The sequence below is a fragment of the Heterodontus francisci genome, chromosome 15 (genome assembly GCF_036365525.1).
Source record: "Heterodontus francisci isolate sHetFra1 chromosome 15, sHetFra1.hap1, whole genome shotgun sequence".
NCBI classification, from domain to species: domain Eukaryota; kingdom Metazoa; phylum Chordata; class Chondrichthyes; order Heterodontiformes; family Heterodontidae; genus Heterodontus; species Heterodontus francisci.
The window spans coordinates 97,207,748-97,214,920 of NC_090385.1; positions in this window are offsets into that span (position 1 = coordinate 97,207,748).

Here is a 7,173-nt window from a genome sequence, read left to right on the forward strand (position 1 = left end):
AGGCTGCACGTCACTAAATGCCATGTAGGTAATGTACTATATTGTCCGTGTGCTGTTAGTATTAATAAGGATAATGAACTTTGAGTCAAAATAACAGGAGTTTATTTACAGGGATCTTATCTCTAAAGTATCTACATGAGCACTGAATAAAGCGAAGTTCAGACTCATGACATCACATCTAGTGATGATGCTTAAGGTCTATATACATAATCTACCCAGCAACAGCTTATGTACATTATACTACATCTCGCCCGAGTCTCTGACTTCATTCATCAAGTCTGTAACACTGTGGGGTTCTCATGATTCTGCCATAGCATGTTTTTCTTTTACTTGTTTGGGGTTTTGAGTCTTTCAGTTCTTCTTCCTAACTTTCCTGTGGGTGAGTGGAACTATCAGATGACTTGTGTTAAACTGCAGAAAGCTTGTTATGGAAGGATAATGCTGGAGCCTATATTTACTCAGTTACACATTTATTGTGCAGAATAAATGGATTACAAACATGTAGCTCCTCTCTCAAACCCTCCACCTGTCTCAGTGAGTGTAGGCTTATAAGTGCTCAATTAAGACCCCAATTAGCACCCTTCACCTGCACATAATCAAATCATTGATACAGAATTAACAAATAAACATCATGTTCTCTATCTTCACTGTCATCTGGATGATCTGTTGTTGGTTATATCACCAGTTCATCAGCTCTCTCTGGTTGCTGGTTCTCTTGATCTTTTCCTAATGGTTTTTTCGGAGATGCCAGTACCATAAGTCTCCTTATCCATCCCTAGTCTGTCTGGACTATGTAGGACCGAGGATATGAAGGTTTCTCCATCACTTCCCCGCATCGACCCTGGCCTTTAATCCAAACCAAATCTCTAGGTCATAGGTCTGTTTGATTTTTTTGTTCTGTAACGTCTATCATGATTCTCTGTTTAGATTGACCTTTCTTTTTCTTCTCTCACCCTCACCCTTTCCTGTCTTCTGCACTGATTTATGGCTGAAGGGTGCTTGGGAGTGTGGGTAGTTGTATCATCAACCTCCTACCCATTAGCAATTTATTCTTTCATTACATTCTGTAATGCCGTTGATCAGTAGTTTAATAATGCTAGCTGAAAATCCTCATTCTTTTTTAGTAGGATTTTCATGGTTTGAACGCCTCTCTCCATTTCTCCATTGTCCTGGGGGACCTCAGTGAACCTGTAACATGGGCAAATCCATACGTTTCGGCGAACTGCTGAAAGGCTTCATTCGTGAATTGTGAACCATTATCAGAGATCACGAGGTCTGGAATGACATGTGTGGTGAAAATTTCTTTTAGTGATTTGATTATAACTGCAGAGCTCTGGCCATTAACTTAACCCATCGAGAGTAATAATCAACGACAATGAGGAACATCTTCCCTTTATATTCAAACAGGTCCATTCTCAGGCACTCCCATGGCCTGAATGGAAACGAAGATAACACTAGTGGCTCTCTGGAGTCCTGTCTGCTAGTAGCACATGTGATACACCTGGAAATCACGTTTTCGATCTCCTTGGAAACCCCAGGCCACTATACTGAGTTCCTAGTTCTTGCTCTAAACTTGGTGATTCCTAAGTGCCCTTGGTGTAGTTTCTCTAGGACGTCTAACCTTAAAGACCTAGGAATAACTAGTCTTTCGTCATAGATTAGTAAGTTGTCAACAATAGTAAGATGGCTTTGTTGCTCATAATACTTTCTCAGGATTGGGTCATTCAGCATATATTCTGGCCAAACTTCTTGGCAAGACTGTCTTACATGGAAAAGTAATGGACTCGCTTACCAGAGAGCATTGAGCAAGCGGTGGGGCCCAACCAGGCTGAAGCGTGGCCATGATGGATTCGAAGATTCGACCGGTACCTTTCTGCGTCAGGTTTAACGGCACTCCCAGACAGGGAAAATATCCGTGTTTTGCTTTACACTATGGGAAACAGTGCAGATGACATTCTAACTATTGATTGATGAAAAAGAAACCCCGTATGGCGATGTGATTAAAGCATTGGAGGGATACTTTCAGATCAGGAAGAATATAATCGTGGAAAGGGCTAAGTTCAATAAACACAGCCAAAAAGTTGGTGAAAGTATCAATTCATTTATTAATGATCTGTATAAAGTAGCTGACGATTGCAAGTATGGGAGTCTACGAGAGGAACTGATTTGGGACAGATTAGTAGTCGGGGTTAGAGATGACGCATTGTCAGACAGGTTCAGTGGAAAGAGGGTTTGACTGTGAAAAAGTCAATAAAAAGGAATGAAACCGGACGGACCACCCGGCATCGACCTAGGCACCGGAAATGATAACAGCAAACCCAGCCCTGTAAACCCTGCAAACTCGTCCTTACTAACATCTGGGGGCTTGTGCCAAAGTTGGGAGAGCTGTCCCACAGACGAGTCAAGCAACAGCCTGACATAGTCATACTGACGAAATCAAACCTTACAGACAATGTCCCAGACACTGCCATCACCATCCCCGGGTATGTCTTGTCCCACCGGCAGGACAGACCCAGCAGAGGTGGTGGAACAGTGGTATACAGTAAGGAGGGAGTTACCCTGCGAGTCCTCAACATCGACTCCGGACCCCACGAAGTCTCATGGCATCAGGTCAAACATGGGCAAGGTAACCTCCTACTGATTACCACCTATCGTCCTCCCTCAGCTGATGACTCAGTACTCCTCCATGTTGAACACTACTTGGAGGAAGCACTGAGGGTGGCAAGGGCACAAAATGTACTCTGGGTGGGGGACTTCAAAGTCCATCACCAAGAGTAGCTCAGTAGCACCACCACTGACCGAGCTGGCCGAGTCCTAAAGAACATAGCTGCTAGACTGGGTCTGCGGCAGGTGGTGGGGGAACCAACACGAGGGAAAAACATACTTGACCTTGTCCTCACCAATCTGCCTGCTGCAGATGCTTCTGTCCATGACAGTATTGGTAGGAGTGACCACCGCACAGTCCTTGTGGAGACGAAGTCCCGCCTTCACATTGAGGATACCGTCCGTCGTGTTGTGTGGCACGATCACCGTGCTAAATGGGATAGATTTAGAACAGATCTAGCAATGCAAAACTGGGCATCCATGAGACGCTGTGGGCCATCAGCAGCAGCAGAATTGTACTCAACCACAATCTGTAACCTCATGGCCCGGCATATCCCCCACTCTACCATTACCATCAAGCCAGGAGACCAACCCTGGTTCAATGAAGAGTGCAGGAGGGCATGCCAGGAGCAGCACCAGGCATACCTCAAAATGCGGTGTCAACCTGGTGAAGCTACAACACAGGACTATCTGCATGCCAAACTGCGTAAGCAGCATGCGATAGACAGAGCTATGAGATCCCATAACCAATGGATCATATCTAAGCTCTGCAGTCCTGCCACATCCAGCCATGAATGGTGGTGGACAATTAAACAACTAACTGGAGGAGGTGGCTCCACAAATATCCGCATCCTCAATGATGGGGGAGCCCAGCACATCATTGCAAAAGATAAGACTGAATCATTTGCAACAATCTTCAGCCAGAAGTGCCGAGTTGATGATCCATCTCGGTCTCCTCCTGAAGTCCCCAGCATCACAGATGCCAGACTTCAGCCAATTCGATTCACTCCGCGTGATATCAAGAAACGACTAAAGGCACTGGATACTGCAAAAGCTATGGGCCCTGACAATATTCCAGCAATAGTACTGAAGGCCAGAGCTCCAGAACTTGCCGCACCCCTAGCCAAGCTGTTCCAGTACAGCTACAACACTGGCATCTACCCTGCAATGTGGAAAATTGCCAGGTATGTCCTGTACACAAAAAGCAGGACAAGTCCAACCTGACCAATTACCATCCCATCAGCCTACTTTCATTCATCAGTAAAGTGATGGAAGGTGTCATCAACAGTGCTATCAAGCGGCACTTGCTTAGCAATAACCTGCTCAGTGACGCTCAGTTTGGGTTCCGCCAGGGCCACTCAGCTCCTGACCTCATTACAGCCTTGGTTCAAACATGGACAAAAGAGTTCAACTCAAGAGGTGAGTTGAGAGTGACTGCCCTTGACATCAAGGCAGCATTTGACCGAGTATGGCATCAAGGAGCCCTAACAAAACTGAGGTCAATGGGAATCAGGGGGAAAACCCTCCGCTGGCTGGAGTCACACCTAGCGCTATAGGAAGATGGCTGTGGTTGTTGGAGGTTAATCATCTCAGCTCCAGGACATCAGTGCTGGAGTTCCTCAGGGTAGTGTCCTAGGCCCAACCATCTTCAGCTGCTTCCTCAATGACCTTCCTTCAATCATAAAGCCAGAAGTGGGGATGTTCGCTGATGATTGCACAATGTTCAGCACCATTCGTGACACCTCAGATAGTGAAGCAGTCCGTGTAGAAATGCAGCAAGACCTGGACAATATCCAGGCTTGGGCTGATAAGTGGCAAGTAACATTCGCGCCACACAAGTGCCAGGCATTGATCATCTCCAACAAGAGAGAATCTAACCATCTCCCTTTGACATTCAACGGCATTACCATCGCTGAATCCACCACTATCAACATCCTAGGGGCTACCATTGACCAGAAACTGAACTGGAGTAGCCATATAAATACCGTGGCTACAAGAGCAGGTTAGAGGCGAGGAATCCTGAGGGGAGTAACTCACCCCCTGACTCCCCAAAGCCTGTCCACCATCTACAAGGCACAAGTCAGGAGTGTGATGGAATACTCCCCCTGGATGGGAGCAGCTCCAACAACAATCAAAAAGCTCGACACCATCCAGGATAAAGCAGCCCGCTTGATTGGCACCCCATCTACAAACATTCACTCTCTCCACCACCGATGCACAGTGGCAGCAGTGTGTACCATCTACAAGATGCACTGCAGCAATGCACCAAGGCTCCTTAGACAGTACCTTCCAAACCCGTGACCTCTACCAACAAGAAGGACAAGGGCAGCAAATACATAAGAACACCACCACCTGCAAGTTCCCCTCCAAATCACACACCATCCTGACTTGGAACTATATCACCGTTCCTTCACTGTCGCTGGGTCAAAATCCTGGAACTCCCTTCCTGACAGCACTGTGGGTATCCCTACCCCAAATGGACTGTAGCGGTTCAAGAAGGCAGCTCACCACCACCTTCTCAAGGGCAATTCGGGATGGGCAATAAATGCTGGCCGGGCCAGTGACGCCCACATCCCATGAATGAATTTTAAAAAGCCATTTTATTGAGCAGGCAGGGAGAAGTCCAAAAGTTTAATCGACTACTAGTTTGGGCAGATCAGGGGAGCCCAGCCGCGAAAATTCTGGTGTCAGTCAATTCCGCTCAGGAGGCAGAGAGTAATGGTGCCAGAAATCCTGAGAGGCGAGAAAGATGCCTACAGGCAGCAACATTGAATTGCAGTAGGTGTGGCCGGGAGCGAGCCCAGCCCAGGAAGCTGAATGTTTCTGGTGCTAGAAAAGGGGGCACTTTCAGCAGGTCTGACACAACAGAAAACAAACAATGCAGACGGTAAAAAGATAAAGGAAATAAAGGAGGGTCAAACAATGAATACTCCCTTCTGAGGGTTATGTCCCAGGGAGACATCAGGTGACAACTGACGAATTATTAAAAGTATCAAGCGATCTACCTGAACTGGGAGATGTCTCATTCCAGAGGAAGTGGAGGTTTACTATAACCAAAGATTTGCTGGCAACTGCTCAAAGGTTATGGCAAATTAGAAACCTACAGAAAGAGAACAAAGCCTGTGAAAAAGTAATTGAACAACTAACAGGAGGAGGTGGCTCCACAAATATCCCCATCCTCAATGATGGGGGAGCCCAGCACATCAGTGCAAAAGACAAGGCATAAGCATTTACAACAATCTTCAGCCATACGTGCCGAGTTGATGATCCATCTCGGCCTCCTTCGGCAGTCCCCAGTATCACAGATGCCAGTATTCACCCAATTCGATTCACTCTATGTGATGTCAAGAAACGACTGAAGGGACTGGATAATGCAAAAGCTATGGGTCCGGACAATATTCCGGCAATAGTACTGAACACCTGTGCTCCAGAACTTGCCTCGCCAGTAGCCAAGCTGTTCCAGTAAAGCTACATCATTGGCATCTGCCCAGCAATGTGGAAAATTGCCCAGGTATGTCCTGTACACAAAAAGCAGGAAAAGTCCAATCCAACAAATTACTGCCTCATCAGTCTACTCTCATTCATCAGTAAAATGATGGAAGATATTGTGACAGTGCTATCAAGCGGCACTTGCTTAGCAATAACCTGCTCACTGACACTCAGTTTGGGTTCCGCCAGGGCCACTCAGCTCCTGACCTCATTGCAGCCTTGGTTCAAACATGGACAAAAGAGATGAACTTCAGAGGTGAGGTGAGAGTTACTGCCCTTGACATCAAGGCAGCATTTGGCCAAGTATGGCATCAAGGAGCCCTCGCAAAACTGGAGTCAATGGGAATCGGGGTGAAATCTCTCTGCTGGTTGTGTCGTACCTAGCGCAAAGGAAGATGGTTGTAGTTGTTGAAGATCAATCATCTCAGCTCCAGGACATCACTGCAGGAGCTCCTCAGGATAGTGTCCTAGGCCCAACTATCTTCAGCTGCTTCATCAATGACCTTCCTTCAATCATAAGGTCATAAGTGGGGATGTTCGCTAATGATTGCACAATGTTCAGCACCATTCGCGACTCCTCGGATACTGAAGTAGTCCATGTAGAAATGCAGCAAGACCTGGACAATATCCAGGTTTGAGCTTTTTTAGATTAGAGATACAGCACTGAAACAGGCCCTTCGGCCCACCGAGTCTATGCCGAACATCAACCACCCATTTATACTAATCCTACACTAATCCCATATTCCTACCAAACATCCCCACCTGTCCCTATATTTCCCTACCACCTACCTATACTAGTGACAATTTATAATGGCCAATTTACCTATCAACCTGCAAGTCTTTTGGCTTGTGGGAGGAAACCGGAGCACCCGGAGAAAACCCACGCAGACACAGGGAGAACTTGCAAACTCCACACAGGCAGTACCCGGAATCGAACCCGGGTCCCTGGAGCTGTGAGGCTGCGGTGCTAACCACTGCATCACTGTGCCGCCCTAGCTGATAAGTGGCAAGTATCATTTGTGCCATACAAGTGCCAGGCAATAACCATCTCCAACAAGAGAGAATCTAACCATCTCCCCT